General features: G+C 39.9%; 1 long non-coding RNA gene across 1 annotated transcript; it reads left to right on the forward strand.

The window, feature by feature from the left end:
- On the forward strand, positions 1–13,060 carry LOC118242945. Its single transcript, XR_004777113.1, has 3 exons — positions 1–178; positions 1,804–1,880; positions 12,759–13,060. It is a non-coding gene; the product is annotated as an uncharacterized LOC118242945 (long non-coding RNA).
- The last annotated feature ends 1,690 nt before the right edge of the window (positions 13,061–14,750 follow it).

The raw sequence follows: 14,750 nt of genomic DNA on the forward strand, positions 1-14,750 counted from the left end.
TTACCAGAAAACTCTGACTGTGGGCCACAGACCCAGTGGCAGTAGGCTTGGGAAACTGACTTTGTATGCATGTGCAAGTTGTAGCTTGATGGGTACTAGCTGGGGTGTGACATCAGCAAAGCAGAAGAAAAGGGATTCCTTCATGGACATGGACAACTTAAACACCACTGAAATGCAGGTCAGTGTACTAGCATATATCAATAGAAATGCGCAGAATACTGAATGAGGAGAAAGATCTGTGACATATGAGACGATCTTTTTTCTGGACTTCCTGAAAATTAAACTGATAGCCAAGAACTATTAATTAAAGAATTTTATGCAAACACATGTGTACACATGTACACCATATTGGAGAATGCTTTCAAAATTGAACCAGAGCAATAACTGCAAAATTTGAACACCTATAAACAAAAAACCTAAAATCACACCTTTGGTATGAATAAGAGACTTGTGCATATATATACACAATCTGTTTGGCATTGTCGGGAATGTTATTTGTATTTGTTCATTGCAGGAAATGAGTCAGTCATGAAAAGTCAGATCTTTAAAAAAATATTTTCCCCTGTCGCTGTATAATGTATCATTATGTTATTATGATGTATATTGTTAGTATTATTATATCCCTAAATGTAACTAATGTGGAAACGCATATCCTGCAGCTGCCAATTGTCACGTATATAAAAGGCCCTGCGCAGTTATTTTTTTTAATCTTTCAAAAAATATTTGTAAAAATATTTTTGAATTTTTCATTTGCCCATAATAAATCTCGCTCCTCTCTGCACATGCGTCCACCTCCTTACCGCTTACCGTTACAAAGGCTGTTAGGGTCTAGGTCAACAGCAGACTCTCTGTGTTGTGTTTAAATAGAGCCTAATCAAATTCTCTGGTTAAATCATAGGATGCTACAGTTCATATCTTAAGAACGTATTTAGAGCAGTATCATCTGTGCCTTTATTGCATATTGATCATGTTAAACTGTGATCATGTTAATTACTGTTAATTAAAGATAAAGACTTACCAACTTATCATCTACATTGTAAATGTTCAGAGAGTATTAGTCAGCTAGCAAATTTGGAATTGTTTTGAGCCAAATTTTCAAATTAATTTGAAGTAAAATGCCTGCTACAAACTCTTGTGTCACTTCAGCCCCAGAAAGAAATTTGAGCCATTTTGATTTGGTCTTGTTTTCTGGAAAAATGTAAAGAGTAACCTGTAAGCACTCTGCAGTGCCCAATAAATGTGGAACGAAAGCAGGCGTATGTAGATAATCACATACTTCCTGCTAATATAATATTTGGAGTAAAGAGGAAAACATTGTACTATAGTAATAAGTGCAGGAGAATGGTCAAAATACACCTTAAAGCACTGGCTAATGACAACTAGAATGCTGTGTTTTTTTCCTTTGTCATTAGAAAGAGAGAGTCCATCTCCCTGCCATCTTACTCCCGTCAGCTGTTGTAATGTCACATTGTGCCTGGCCAAGGTTCCCCTAGGCCTAAGGCTGGCAACAACAGCTTGTCTGAGACTGTTGTCACTACACTCAGTTTATCCTGGTGTTTACACTTCAGTGTGGGCTATTGTAACTGAGTCATCTGGTGAGACAAGGCTTCAGATATTTTAAGCAATATTTAGACCACACCAGATGCTTAACTGTGAAATTCAGAAAAGATTGTCTACATTGAACTTGAGACCCTTGGTGCAGCCAAGCAGAAGAGGTCCCAGACATGCATACACTCAGTGAACCAGAACTCTGTGAAGCTGCAGGGTCTGGACACTGAGAGCCTGTCCTGCTTGCTCCTCCAGTGTGTTATGGTCAGTGAACTCATAACTACTAACGACATGACCACCGCATCAAGAGAAGACACAACATCACTTCAAGGGTATGAAACTGCATGGTCAATTGCATTTCCTATGTGATGTGATGACATCCCATCAGATCCTCCAACAGCAACCACAGATGCTGGCACCCCTGCCATAATCAGCACTCCAGCTTATAAGGACTGAGACACTAACAAATACACACTAGCTGTAGGAGGCTTGGTACCTGTGGGTACCAGAAGTACATAATTAATAAGGTCCAATCCGGTATTAAGCCTTACAGAGGTGGCAAGTTTTCTGCTTTGCAGAAAGTTTAAAATCAAAGGGGGACAGATATCAGAATCAGGGTCTGAAATCACTTACAGTAGCTTTTGGAAATAGATAGATGAGGGTCTCTGGGATGGATTGACAGAACTGGAAATGATCAAGTCTGTTTTAATAGTTGATAAGATTAACTGTACCCTATTCTTCACCCTATTCACCCCACAGTGTAGCTCTAAGTTCCATTATGACAGATGGTGAGTCCAAATAGTGTTTCTTCATACACTGTATCAGGGTCTGCATGAGAAAAATAATAACATTTGGTGCGACACAAAATCCTACTTTGCTAATGTGACAGATGGTTTTATCTTAGAATAGATAACCAAATCTGCTACAGAGGAAGCAGAAAGACTGAAACACTTGAACTCCACAGTGAGCCAGAGACCAGTGACTATTAGTTTAGCTCAGGAGGAAAATGTCATGAGTGTATTCCAAAGTCAAAATATAAATGTGTACACTGATTTCTTTGTGGGCAAACCTGGACACAAAACTGTGGGATGTCTAATGCAAGCAGGGTCAGGAAACTGGGATAGATCACTGGAAAGAGACAGCCAGTGACCTGTAATAACCAAGTGTCCCACCCCATTGCTAGTGGCCATGACACAAGACCATCAGAAGGTGGGATCCCTTACCTAAAGCTCCTACAAGTTACTGCAGCACCACAATTTATTACTATTACCATCCAGCAGGAGGGACAAGCCCACTCATTCATTCACACACACACACCACACCTGCCAGGGTCCCAACCTCCTACCTATTAGTCAGCGCACACCTGTTCCTCATTTCGCCCACTTTTGTTTCCCCCTAAATAAGCCCACAGGTACTTACCGTCAGTACTGCACATTGCCTTTGGTACTCATTCCTGTTCAAGTCTTTTACTACACTGTTCTCTACTTTTGTTGTTTTGCTTTCCGCTGCTTTGCAGCCCACTTATTTTGTATTGTCAGCCTTAGGTGCCTTAGAGGTTGTAAATTAAGAGTAGCTGAAAATGTTGAAACTCAGTGGTTGCAGATAAGCAGAACTCAGACTAATCGAGGTAATACACCATAAAGGTGGAGTGGCTGAGGTTGTCATGTCATTATGTAAAGTTTTAGATCCAACTGGAACCGGTGGCATGGAGCAGGTATTAACACTGCTGTCTTTAGTCACTGGATGTCACAGATTCCTGGAACAATTCTCATCCCAGCACTGCCATGACTACCTCATCCCACCGACATCTCTGATCTGGTTCGCCAGAGTACTAATTCAACACATCTGATGACTATTCTCTCCCTTACTACCCTCTCTCGCTCACTCTTTTCAATGTATTGCCATTCTCATGTTGACGACCAAGCCTTCCATATATGTGCGTGTGTGTGTTTTCCTGGTTGCCGAATTCTACCTGTGTTACAGACCTCGTCTCTTCCCTGACCCCTGGACGCCTTTTGGACTTTGCCTTTCATTTTCGACTTTGGGCCGACCCTACCATGATTACCAGCCTAACCCCTCCTTCTTGACTTGGAATGCTCAAAGCCCTACAATCTCTCCCTACAATTTCTACCTGCCCCACAGACTTGCTACTTGAACTCTGTGAAGCATGAATGTGGGCTCTAATCTGAGGTGCTGTTAATTTGTGGTTTCTGAAGCTGGTAACTAACAGCAGAGGTGACTCTTGGTTTTCCTTTCCTGGGGCAGACCCAGGTTTTCGTGACTGCCCTTGGGGATAGACTGGGTTTTTGAAATGGTCAGATGACCTGACCTTCATGTCTTAAATTAATGATGGATTGTCACTTCACTTTACTTAGTTGAGTAGTACTTGCCATAATATGGATTAGACCAGTAGTCATAGAGGGCTATTCACTACATACACTGTGTATGAACTCTGCCTCTGCTCAACAACACTGATGGTCTCAAACGCATAATAAAGGCAAGAAATTCTACAAATTAACTCTTAACAAGGCAAACATGTTCATTGAAAACCATTCCAGGTGACTACCTCATGAATCTGAGAGAATGCCAAGAGTGTGCAAAGCTGTCATTAAATCAAAAAGTGGCTACTTTGAAGTATGTACAGTATTAATGTCACAATTAGTCCTTCCCAGATTCCATGTTCCATGTTTTTCCTGTCTTGTGTATTTTAGTTCCATTCCGTAGTTTTGTTTTCTCAGCCTGTCGTTTGATTTTCCACACCTGTCTGTCATTTCTAGTCTTAAGTAATATAGTTAAACCCTGCCATGTGCCCTGTGTTTTTGCTCTTCATTGTTTGTTTGGTTCATTGTGTTTAGTTTAATGTATTTGAATGGTTGCATTTATGTGTTTGGTGGATGATTGAAAGCCCGTCTGTTTCAAAGCCTTCGTTTGTTAGCCTGTTTTTGTTATCCTAGCCTTTGTGTTTCCTAGCTTATGTTATAGCCTGTTTCCCTTGTTTGCCTTCATGTTTTTGTTTGTTTGTAATGTATCTCCATATTGGACTACGACTCTGGAATTGCCCTTAATAAATCTCGCTCTTCTCCATACATGCATCCACCTCCTTACGGCTCGTCATTACAATTACACATATTCTGGATTGTTTAACACTTTTTGTTCACTAATTAATTCCATGGCGATTGTTACTGGGCAATTGTTACTGGGCAGCACGGTGGCTAGGTTGTTAGCATGTTTGCTTCTCACTACTAAGGTCTTGGGTTCATGTCCTGATCCGGGTGGCATTTCCACGTTTTTCCTAGGTCTGCATGGGTTTCCTCTTGGGTCTCTGGTTTCTTGCCACAGTCCAAAAACATGTAGGTTAGGTTGATTGGCTAGCCTAATAAATTGTCCTGGTGTCTGTGTATAGGAATGATTGTGTGTCTGCATGTCTAATAAAGGTGGCCTTGTGTGTGAATGATTGTGTGTCTGCATGTCTAATAAAGGTGTCCTTGTGTGTGAATGATTGTGCATCTGCATGCCCAGTTGTGGTTGGTGCTCTGTTGTGAATGTTGTCCTCTCTCCACTCCCTGCACCTGATTCAGTTCCTCATGGCCCGGAGGTTTCTGGTTGAGAGTACGCTGTGTGTGTGTCCCAGGGGGCTGAGGTTTCTGGATAAGAGTACGCTGTGTGTGTGTCCATCCCAGGGGCCCGAGGTTACTGGCCAAGAATACACTGTTCACAGCTGGCAACCGCTTCTCGGTTTTGATGTGCTTTGGGCATTATTGTTGTGTAAAAGGTATCTGGGCATCACACATGTTCGTATGTTGTCAGTGTCCATTGATGTAACAAAAATAGGCATGGCTGTTCAAGTCACGAATCCTTTACTCTTAGCCTATTCATTAGCTTTGATCAGAATGGTATCTGGTTTTACACCCAATTGTAAAAAAAAAAAGTGTTCAATTTGTTTAACTAGCTCAGGCCTAATACTTTGTCAGTGTCCCCCTGATTGGTCATTTGCGCTGTGGTCTGGGTGCACATTAAATGTTCTTTGTATTACTGCAGTATAGTTGACCCATTCAGTTTTTATTTTAAATGACACATAGGCTTTATGTCCTTGTTCCTTGTAGATTTGAGGTTTTACATGTTAAATAGTGGCTGCAGAGGTATTTGCATTTACATGCAAATTTAAGGCATTTGGCAGACGCTCTTATCTAGAGCGACTTACAAAAGTACTTTGTCATTTACTCACAGAATGTATCCTAGTCAGTACCAATAGATGGGCTACAGTTTCTCATTTGAGATGCATAAAATTCACTTAGTAATTTAATTGTATAAGTTGCTAGTAAAAGCTGGTACAAAATAGAGGTTTCTAATAAAGTGGCTTGCAGTGCATATTGTTTACTTTTACAGCATTTAACTGACGGTTTCCGATTACAAATGAAGTACCACTGAGCTACCACTGCCCATGGTTCAGGTTTGTGGTTATTTTGCCTTAAAGACTAAGATCACCTGAAGGCTGAATTAAAGTGGTGGATGGGTGGAAGGCTTTGCACCCTTGCTTTGAGGTTTTACATGTTCCAGAGTGGCTACAGAGGTATTTGCATTTACATTTATGACATTTGGCAGACGCTCTTATCTAGAGTGATTTACAAAAGTGCTTTGTCATTTACTCACAGAATGTATCCTAGTCAGTATAATAGGTTAGAGTTCAAAATACCATTGAACTAGAATGCTGTTGAAATATAGGGATCAATTCTGATGCTGAGAAGTGCAAAACACATAAGCTCTATAATAGACAACAATAAGTGCAATAAACAATACCCTACAATAAGTACTAGAGTTTCAGTTACTCAGCATAAGTGCAGGATCAGTAGTCATTAAAATATTCCACAAATAGGTGGGTCTTCAGTCTGTGTTTGACGACTGCAAGGGTTTCTCCTATCCGCACAGCCAGCAGAAGTTCCTTCCACCATCTGGGAGCCAGGTCAGAGAATGCAGAGAATGCTTGATTCTTTTCTTCCATGAGACCTGAAGCCGTGTTTTAAGATGAGCCATACTTAAGGTACAGGTCAGGCTTCTATTAGGCCGAGAGACAAGTAGGTCCTCAATCTCTAATTACTCAATGAACCTCAATGGTCTCCCAATCACATCTTGTCTAACAGTTAAAGATCTTGGAGTTATTATGGTTCTCAGTGTCTCATTCGAAGCTCATGTAAATGATATGTCTAGGACTGCCTTCCTCCACCTCAGGAACATTTCAAAGATAAGGAGCATACACTCATCATATGATGCAGAAAAGCTAGTCCATGCATTTATCACTTCAAGATTGGACTACTGTAATGCCTTACTATCTGGTTGTACCATGAAGCACTTCTAAACAAGCTCCACCTAGTTCAAAAGCAGCCAGAGTTATTACTGGAACTAGAAAATTTGAACACATCATTACACATCTTAGCTACTTAATGCTAGTAATATTGTTACTATTGTGGTGACCATTGTTGGCCAGTGGAGGATGAGTCTTAATTCCTCTCAAGGTTTCTTCTTCATGGTCTAGTGAGTTTTTTCTTGCCACTGTCACCCTTGGCTTGCTCATTAGGGGCTTGGAGTCGGACTTTTGTAAAGCTGCTTTGTGACAACATCTGTTGTAAAAAGCACTATATAAATAAATTTGACTTGACTTTGCTTTGACTAGCGATATGATGTATGGAGGTCCTGTTTCATTTTTGGCTTTGTAGTCAAGCAACAAGATTTTAAATCTGATGCCGGCAGCTACGAGAAAGGTTCAAATCCTTCATATGTTACAAAGCAGAAATCTGCAAGACTGGGTCAGATTTGAGTTGAGAACGAGAATTTGTTGCCCAAATTTATGCCCAGGCTATGAGCAGCTTCAGATAGTGGTACCAGGGAGTTCTTGAAGGAAACTGTGAGGTCATGGTAAGAGTTGGGAGTTCCTGGGATGTACAGAAGCCTGGTTTTACTGGGGTTGAGCTTCAAGTGGTGCGCTGTCACCTATGATGTAATGTCAGTCAAGCATGATGAGATATATCTGGAAACCTCCATGTCTGAGGGTGGGAAAGAAAGCATTAATTGGGTGTTGCCTGCATAGCAGTGGTAGGAAAAGCTGTGAGAAGATATTACATCACTAAGAGAATGAAGATACAAAAAGAAGAGAAGAGGGCCTAATACCGAGCTCTGGAGGACACTGGTGCAAAGTCTACATGGATTGGATGTGGATCCTCTCCATGTTACCTGATAGGACCATCCCTCCAGATAGCACGGAAACCATTTTTATGCAGAGCCAGTCACACCAAAGCTGGAGAGAATAGAGAGGAGAATGTTCTGGTTTATTTTGTCAAAGGCTGCCGAAAGGTCCAGAAGAATCAAGACAGATGACAGTTTGCAGCTTTGGCAGCATGAAGAAAAGAAAGAAATAATTGAGTGTCATCGGCATAGCAGTGGTAGGAGTTCACCAAGAGAACGAGTATACAAAGAGAAGAGAAGGGGGTCTAATACTGAGTCCTGTGGAACACCAGTGGAGAGTCTACATGGTTTGGATATGGATCTTCTCCATGTCACCTGATAGAACTGTTCCTACAGGTAGGACTGAAACCATCGCCATGCAGAGCCAGTCACTCCAAACCGAAGATTGCCAAAAGGTCTAGAAGAATAAAACAAATGACAATTTGGCAGCTTTAGCAGCATGAGGTTTCTCCATCTGTAGAATGTGTTGGTTTGTAGCCAGATTCACTGGGATCATGCAGCTGGTTCTGGGTGTAGAAAAGAGACAATTGATTGTAAGCTGCTCATTTGAGGGATTTTGAGAAGAAAGAGAGAAGTGATACCGGTGTGTACTTGGTAATGTTGGAGCTATCAAGTGTGGCTTCTTGAGGATTGGTACCACCCTGGTGATTTTGAATGCAGTTGGCACATATCCAGAAGGTAAGGAGTTGTTGATGATGACAGAGATCTCTTAAGCTTGTCTGGTACAGAATGGAAGGATTTGGCTCCAGCAGACAAGTAGATGGGTTGATGGAAGTCAGGAGTTGAATAATTTCGTCAGAGGAGAGAGGAGAAAAAGAAGTCAGAGAGATGGATGTTGGGGAATGCACACTGGTTGGAAGAGTGGGAACAGAGGAAAAGGACTGGTGGATTGCTGCAACCTTCTCCCCAAAGAAGGTGAAGAAATCTTCAGGAGTAAGAGATGAAGGAGAAGGGGGAAGGTTAATGAGTGAAGAAAAAATAGTGATGAGTTTGTGTGGATCAGATGCTGATGATTTGAATTTTCCTCTGTAGTAGGATGAGAAGAAAGACAGAAGTGATACCGGTCTGTAATTGGTTATGTTGGACCTGTCTAGTTGGACAGGTCAAATTTGGCCTTCTTTAAGATTGGTGCCACCCTGGCAGTTTTGAATGATATTGGTACATATCTAGAGGATAAGGAGTTGTTGATGATCACAGAGATAAAAGGAAGCAGATCTCTCGAAATTGTCTGGAACAAAGTGGAAGGAATGGGATCCAGCGGACATGTAGTCAGATTGTTGGATTCAGGAGAATTTCATCTGAGGAGAGAGGAGAAAAAGAAGTCAGAGAGTTGGATGTTGGGGAATGAACCCTGGATGGAAGAGTGGGAACAGAGGAAAAGGACTGGCGGATTGTTGCAATCTTCTCCTCAAAGAAGGTGATTAAATGTTCAGGAGTAAGAGATGAAGGAGAAGGGGGAGGGTTAAGGAGTGAAGAAAACATACTGAATAGCTTGTGTAGATCAGATGCTGATGATTCGAATTTTCCATTGTAGTTGGATGACTTTGCAGATGTTACTTCCAATGAGAAAGGATACACTGGTATGAGCTGAGATCTGAATCTAGGTGAGTTTTCCTCCACTGCCTCTATGCATTCCTTTTTTCTCCTGTAGCAGTGAAGTGCTTCTGTTAGCCAGGGGTGCAGGTGGGGAAGATCTTGGGATGAAGATAACAGTGTGCAGTAAAACAATGGTGCATTTTCCTAAGTAGTTCTGAAGCTGGGGATGCAGCAACATAAAAATAAGAAAAGTAATGATTGGAGCTTAGCTCCTTTCTATGGCACAGTAACATGGATAAAAATAATAAGGCATCAGGGTTAAGCTGTTCAGTTGTTTTTCCAAACACAAGTACTTCATTGTAATACTTTTAATGGCATTCAATAAAGAGTTTCTGTTTTCATTACTATCCTAGATACTGTCTCATTGCCTGTGAAGTACTAGATTTTTTTATACAGCATGATGATGATGATGACTGACTCGGGCCAACGCACATAATGAAACTGATGAAGGACTGAGGACCACATCCATAATGGTGTTGGACTTATCACAAATGGCAATGATAACAATGATAATATTGGACTCAGGACTACATGAATAAAGATGTTGGACTCAGAACACCACAGGTGATGATGATGATGGACTCCTGACAGCACACACCATGAGAATATATGAAGATGATGACATTATACTTTTTATGAAAAGATGCATTATCATAGCCTAATTGTATACTTAGCTTAGCACTGTCTACACAAGTGCAACATGTCTTAAAGGAAACAATGAGGGTAATGTGCAAAAAACAAACAAACAAAAAAAAAAACTGCCCAAATTACAAAATTAGATCTCATGCAATACAGATAAATGCAAATAATTAACAAATAATCCTACATTGCTATGCACTGTGGAGCATGCTATTGGCTGTTCTAGGTAGGCCAACTATACAAGCCAGCTACAAATTTAGCTTAACACTACCATTCCTTTGAGTTGTACTAATGTATGAAAAAAGCTGCATATATCTATCTCTGATAATTTAGTATAAGGAAATAATCAAGAATTTGATAAAATTGTACTTACCTGAAGATTAGAAACTATGGCATGTTCGTTATCTTAGCTCATTCAAATGTTTTTCCTGAAAATAGGCTCATATTGATGATGTCATAGGCATTATGTGCTTTTAAGTACTTGTGTGTTTTGTTGGCCATGGGGTTTCATCAAAGTTGTTACCCTCAGACCAGTTGCAACTTGGCAAAATCAGCGCGCACCCACTCATGGGCACACACGCACAAGAACACATACACATCATCATTCATGTGCACCTTCATCTCCACACGTTCTCTCATATGATCAGCCCTTCTCAAAGTCAGCATTATTGTCATTTCTTTTCATCACAGATAAAATCAAGAAACTCACAGACACAGGACACAGTGCTACCTTTTACATAATGTAGCAGATAACAGACCAAACAGACAATATATAATAAATACAGGCATACAAACATTACAATCCATCCTCTGTACAATAAACACTACTGAAACCCAGGACAGTAGAAACTAGGCATTGGGCAAAAAAGTGGTAGGGAGTGTACACACCAGCTTGACAATACAATGCATGTGTGCATTATTATTAGTGCACTGATGACTTATTAGTACACTGATAAAGTGATAATAGTTTATTAGTGCCACAGTACGGCCCCCTCTTCCTAGACGCCGCCCTGTGTATGCGCACCCCCCCACACACACACACCTATACCTTGTACTGTCATTACCACACGTGTATATGAGGTCTTGTGGTAACAATCCTGCCTTGTCGTTGTTTGATCTACTGCTAACCGGTGTGCTATGTGGTCTTTGTTTTGTGTCTCAATAAACGTATCATTCTGTCTCTCACGACTCATCCCCACATCCTGCTTAGCCTCCTCATGTCACAATTAGGATGATAAAGTGACTGTGCATATAGAGTGGAATATAATGATTCACAGGTTAAGTAAACTGGCTGAGTGCATACAGTATAATGCAACAGATGAAAATGAAGGGTAGAGCTGATGTAGCAGTTCAGTTTGAATATACAAAGTCCATCAGCCAGATCCCTTAAGCAGTCTGACTGCCTGTGGGAAGATATTGTTCCCGAGTCTGAAGGACTTGGCCAGGATGCTCCATAGCCTCTTGCCATGGGAGTGGCATCAACTATCTATGTGAGGGGTGAGAGGGATCCTTCCTGATGCTGCAGGCCTTTTGTAAACACAGTTTAGTGTATATGTTCTTAATGGCAGCAAGGTTTGACCCAGTGATACACTTCACCACCCTATGCATCATTTTTGTCTGAGACAGAAAATGAAAGTGCCTTCTACTGGACACTGTCATATCAGTGTTCATAACATTCTCCTGAGTAAATGAGAACCTTCAGGCACAAAATGTGTGTGTGTGTGTGTGTGTGTGTGTGTGTGCGTGCGTGCGTGCGTGTGTGTGTGTGTGTGTCTTATATCCGTGTTTGTTTAGCAGAAAGCGCCCTCTGCCAGTAGTTCTCTGAAGCTGCGAGAATTTTGATGGTGACATCGGTTTTCTCTCTTTCAACTTAATTTCTTTACATAAAACATGTGTAACCCTGCTGCTGGTATATCTGTCTGGCTTGTCAAGCCTAATCTAACACTTCATATTGTTAATTAAAGTATTCAAATGTGTCATGATACTAGAAAATGTGTCTTAAATGTGAGGCAGGTGTGTGAGGTTAGACACTTCTGCTCAACATATCAAGTGTAATGAAAGCATGCTCAGTAATAATGCTGATAGCAAGAAGAAAACAGTTCAACACATAAGCTACTGCTTTGCATCCTCTACAATGTAGTAGAATAATTATTGTTGTTTACATAATTTTTTTCATTAAATGCTTTGACCAGTGTTTCTCTGCACCATGAGAATAAGATCTAAAGGTAGTTTTATAAATCTATAACAAAGTTATAATAAATCTATAATAAAGTTATAATAAAGCTATAATAAAGCTATAATAAATCTATAATAAAACTCTAATAAATCTATAATAAATCCTCAGTCTTACACACCCACAATGTTTGCTGCAGAGGTGAAGGTGCTGACGTGGTTTGTCATTTATTCGCCCTTCGTCTGTATACGCTTCTTTATGTCCACATTTCTTGTTCTCTCCCATTCTTCCCTCCTTCATCTTTTCATCCCTTCTCGCACACTGCTCTCCATTTCACTTAGCCGCCACCTCTGTGGTCACTCGGTGTTCCTTCTCAGGATTATAAATACAGCTGAGTACAACTGTAGGCTTTCTGTCCTGCTTGTCCTGCTTCCAAACATACACAGTGAATTTCACATGATGTAACAGATATAGTCTACTCTTTTATAAGGTTCTTGTGACTATATTTCCGATAATGCTTTTGAATTGTGTTGTGTTTAATTCCATTTGTCTGACTTTATTTAAGGTTGCCTGGAGGACATGAAGAATCATTGTGCATTGGGAAATGCTTTTACATTATCTTCCAGCCCACCAAATCTGCTTCAGAATTAGAAGTCCTGAAGCAATAAATATGAGAGTCTTTTGGGTCAGACTCTCTTGTTGAGAGAGGCTGAAGTCATTCCCCTAATAGGCTGTATGATTTTAACCTGGTTATCCCACTGTGTATATTCAGACTGTGCTTATTTACCCTGTTCCTGAGAACTGAGCTGACACTATGTGCCACTGTGTGGGTTAAAGGAGCAGGGGCAAATCCAGGTACAGGGGGACCGTGTTACACCCCATGGGGAAAAAAACCCTGCTCCTTTACTCCCAAACCTCTCAAGTCATTACCCATTATTACAATTCCTGCCTAAGACTGTATGTTTAAAGAATAAATTAAATTAATGAAAGTCTCTTTGCTTTCTGGTCTATGATTGCTTCCCTAACATTCTGGTTCGTTTTTTTTTCCCTCTAGAGAGACACATTAATGACTCTCTGTGTCATTAACACAGAGATAATCAAAAGTGGATGTAGATTGCCCTCATTGTGAAGTATTTTCAGATGTCTGTGGAGACCATTACGGTTATAGAAAGAAGAAATAGGGAAAGAAACTAAAAATAGATCAAATGTAACACTTTCCTTGATGAGATCAAGGATGAGAAAGAAAGAAAGAAAGAAAGAAAGAAAGAAAGAAAGAAAGAAAGAAAGAAAGAAAGAAAGAAAGAAAGAAAGAAAGAAAGAAAAGGAATATCTCTGCACAATCTGATTTAAATATGTAAACATGTATCATACAAATTGTTGCACTACAGTAGTTGTCAGATATCAAAACATTTTCTTACTGGCAGGTTTCTATGCTTTTGTTATTTCTTTAATCAGATTAGAGTTGGCAGAGCTGCACATTGAATCACAGTCAGTTCAACCCAGTTCAACCAGCCAATAAAATACAAAGAGTTAAAAAATTATCATAGATTTTTCCAACAGGTTACAGTTCATAGGCAGTAATGTGGCAACCTGCCAGATTTCAAAATTATTAGTGTTTTATTATTGTGTTTATTTATACATAGGAATAGCAAAGGTTGCAGCATACTTTATGGAAGAGTTGAGTCTGGTACAACATAAAACAAATCACTAACAGTTGAATATAAGAATACAAGTCAGAAAAAAATGGAAAAAAAAATCATTAATTACTAACATACTGGGTGAATCAGTGTAACAGTAAAATTAGCGTAAGTTTATTTCTCACTCTTCACTCCAGGATTCAGAAAAGGGTGGAATCGAAGGACATCTGGATGGATTCCCAGATAGGCATTAGGGATTGAATGTATTAGGAATGATTTTACAAAGGGTTGACCTAGAACTGGAAGGCTCTAAGCTGAAGCATTTTACCTCGGATCATTGCTGTCATGCTAATGATGAAGTTATTCTTTCCCAGCAGGCCCTACAGGGGGCAGTGCAACAAACCAGCCTCATATACTCTCACTAACCAGTGTTCAGATGTCTGCACAGCTACATCATCAGTGTTAAAAAAACACTTACAGTTAGCCAACTGGAAAAACATGAATAATTAATTAATTTCAGATATACTCAATGAAATAATTAAACACTGGGGCTTTTGTGGAGGTTTTGAGGTTAAAAATATATTGGAATTCATCAGAGATAAATTAATAATTGATTCTTCTTTTTGTGTGTGTTTTGTTTCATTGGGTTCTGTTTGGCCTTACACTTTCAGAATATGTTTAGCTTGCTGTTTCTATACATTCTGTTTCTGTTTTTGTTCGACTCTCCGGGAAATCTATTGCCTACAATTTCAATCAGTTTAAATTCTCAATTTACATTCTACTCTTAACTATTTGTTGACCTAATCGCTATACCCAGTTCAATCTATCTATCTATCTATCTATCTATCTATCTATCTATCTATCTATCTATCTATCTATCTATCTATCTATCTATCTATCTATCTATCTATCTATCTATC

The sequence above is a fragment of the Electrophorus electricus genome, chromosome 18, assembly GCF_013358815.1.
Source record: "Electrophorus electricus isolate fEleEle1 chromosome 18, fEleEle1.pri, whole genome shotgun sequence".
Classification (NCBI taxonomy): Eukaryota; Metazoa; Chordata; class Actinopteri; order Gymnotiformes; family Gymnotidae; genus Electrophorus; species Electrophorus electricus.